This window comes from Seriola lalandi, unplaced genomic scaffold, assembly GCF_002814215.2.
Source record: "Seriola lalandi dorsalis isolate HSWRI2012SDOR001 ecotype SW California unplaced genomic scaffold, Sedor1 jcf7180002033949, whole genome shotgun sequence".
NCBI classification, from domain to species: Eukaryota; Metazoa; Chordata; class Actinopteri; order Carangiformes; family Carangidae; genus Seriola; species Seriola lalandi.
In genome coordinates, this window is record NW_019504553.1 from 27 (window position 1) to 3,193 (window position 3,167).

Here is a 3,167-nt window from a genome sequence, read left to right on the forward strand (position 1 = left end):
GACAGGCTGAGTCCGACAGGGGAGGTGCTGCTCAGGTCAGCGCTAACAAACGCGGTGGGTGGCGACGCAGGCAAGGTAAACTCAACAAAGCCTTTCCAGGGGCTGCCCATATTTTCCCATAAACTCGGACCAAACTTGCTTGAGCACTTGCTGAACTTGATTACTTGTTTAATCTTTTTTTTTTTGCTTCACTGTTAAGTACTATTTTTATGTAACCACCCAATGATACACCGCTGGATGTCTGCAAGGGTGAAGAGAGGAACAAACATAACGGGTAAGGCAAATAGGTCAGCCAGTGTGCCATGTGTCACAAACAAAGGAAAATAGCTGTGGGCTTTTATCCCCCAGGGAGGGAGTTGAAAGGGCAAAAATCAGGGAGGTTATGACTTCAAAACGACAGAGCAGGAAAAAGGTGCGGGCTGGGTGAGGGGAAGGCAATCAAATCATTAATCAAGCTAAATTGAATAACCAGTTTAACTGGAGGTGGTGGCGGTTCAGTACAGCTGGCTTATGAGAAGTTTTAAGAAGACTTATCTTTGGCAAACGGCAATGTAGAGGTCAATGACATAAGAATCAAATCTTCAGCTCTGTATCACTTATCACAGTCAATCCACATTATGTGTGCTTTCGAGCCCAGATAGCAACATGTGTAAGCACGTGCAAATAGCAGTGAATACACAGGATTCATTTCTAACAAAGCACTGCAGCAGCTGCTTTCACTGACATTTCTCTCTCTGGTTAAAGGTATGCTAATCAGTGAAATCAGCTCCTACAAATAGACAACCACTGAAGGTGCCGCAATTCAGAAATTGAGAACACAAATCTAACTGATGAGGTCACAAATCCAGATACAAGTTTCAATTTTCTTTTTTTTCCTTTTTAAAGAGTTGCACACGTGTTTGAAAGAGTTGGATGTTTAAGCAAACAAAGAGGACAAATGAACTGTTGTTTCTGTTCAGTGATAAACAAAACAACCTCTGCATTGCTGTCCAAAATCCGCACAGCTGGCCAAACTTAATTAGAATTGAGAGTTTTACAAAGTCTGTGTTTGTACATCTGTATAATAGAGTCATGTGTACAACAGGGAATTTACCAATTACAGATTCTGAAGTCAACCCCCAAAGTAAACACCAACTTGCAATAACAAATTCTTTAAATCTGAATTCTTAAAAAGGACATTAAAAGGGAATCATTTTCAGAATATTGGTTGGAGGAAATTATTCAAAACATGACAAATGAAAGCACAAGTGACTTAACAATTATTAGTACAGTTGATGTTAACACGCTAGGTCTCATGTTATGAAGGGACTACAACTGAGACCCACCTTTATTAGTCGTCTTGAGTCTTGTAATTCTCTGGATCTCGATGACTATGCAGTTCCTGCAGATCTCTTCACGCACACAGTTGAACACACACACTTGTTACAGGTTTCTGGCACAAGTTCTAGATGGTTGCATAAAGCAAAAAATGGGGGAGAAATCTAGCGCAAAAAAAGGCAAACGCAGGTGCAATAACACTGCTTAGAAAAAATTACAATGAAAAACAGTGGGAAGAGAAGAGGGGGGGGAAGATGGGGGGACCTATGGGGGGAAAAAATAGCAGATAGCAGCCCACTCCACACCCCGGCGGTAAGTCGGTGGTGTGGTGAGGATGAGGAGGGCTAGGAGCAGCGTTGGGACGTGTGCTTTGTCAAAGCTGTTGAGTAGGCACAAACTTCTGGTTTCAGATCAGTTATTGTCTTCTCAGAATATGCTTGGGCATAGGATTGCTTCTCTTCTATGTTTCAGTTGGGCTGTTGTTCGTCTTCTTTGGTCGTTTCAGGATTTGGTTGCTTCTTGCGTGTTAAACCCTTGAAGTGATCCTTATTTTTTTTCCCTCCACGTGTCTTCAGTGTTGCAACTTTGCTTGTTGTTTTGGGAGGTTTATCTTCTGTTTCTGTGTTATGATCTGAACTTGAAGCAGTTGCGGATGGTACAAAAATTCAGTTCCGTTTCACTTCATACTGTGGAGAAAAGGCAGATTTGGTCAGCTGAGCAAAACAGATCACTTTGACTTCACCTCGACAACAATTTCACATATCAAACATTGAGGATTAACACAAATGACTAAAAGGCTCCAAGGGCTTGTGGAGTATGCACTGACAGTAAAAAATTAATTACATTATCAAGTCATAAGAATCCCACATTTTCTGTCACATGAAAAATGGGAACAACCCTGAGGATCAGTCGCCTAAAGTTTTTTTTGAGAACATTAGATTCTTTGCCCCCAGACTCACAAGTGTAAAAATAGGTTTTCCTCAGATGCCTCTGGATACAGCCCATAATGCCAGGCAGCTGACTAGCAGACAAGAGTTGTAGATCAACAAGTGCTTGTGCATAACTTCAGCTCAGGGCATGATATTTATGGCACCATTTTTGACCAGGGCCCTCTGTTTTGTCATTCAACCTATACATGTTTTGCACACTTACTGTACATGTGTTAAATGTAGAGGTGAGGCTCAGCTACCAAAAGATGTATGTATGTGTGTGTGTGTGTGTGTGTGTGTGTGTGTGTGTGTGTGTGTGTGTGTGTGTGTGTAAAAAAATGTAAAATTTGCTTAACTTTGTGAGAACCTCAGGAAATGATCCCCACCAGTAGGTTAGAGCAGAGGGTTTGAGGAAGAGAGTTGTTGACAAAAATACACCGCTTTGAAAACAGGCTGGATGAGCCAACCCAGGACACATGATATATTTTGCTTTGACTGTGTTGCAATGACTCCCTTTCCATATTCTTCCTGGAAGGTTAATATATAGTGTTGTGAAAATGCTCTAACGAGATTCCTAGAAGTAGAGATGTTGATTTTTTTGTTTTAATAAGAAAAAAAGGTGCCTCTTTAGTGTTCATATCCAAATGTCAAATCTAAATTAACCTAGAAGCACCTTAATATTTTGTTTTCATTTGCAGCACTTGGATGAATACTTGACCCACTAAAGGCATACATCCTGGTGGTAGTACAAACAAAGAGTTCAATTATAACAAGATGGATTGGGTAAGTGGGTTAAAGGTTATGAGCAATGAACAGAGACAACACTCGAGTGAAAACAACCATGGAGGAGATGGCCTTTTCTGCTCCCCCTTTTGCAGCTTTTGGTGACGCAGAAGGGCAGAGGGAGAAAAAAAAAAAAAA

The 3,167-nt window shown here is 41.0% G+C and overlaps 1 long non-coding RNA gene across 1 annotated transcript; it reads right to left on the reverse strand.

Annotated features, from left to right (window-relative positions):
• Window positions 1–204: 204 nt before the first annotated feature.
• Window positions 205–3,153, reverse strand: LOC111646678 (uncharacterized). Its single transcript, XR_002759971.2, has 2 exons — window positions 1,326–3,153; window positions 205–241 (listed from the first exon to the last, which is right to left on the reverse strand). It is a non-coding gene; the product is annotated as an uncharacterized LOC111646678 (long non-coding RNA).
• Between the last annotated feature and the right edge of the window lie 14 nt (window positions 3,154–3,167).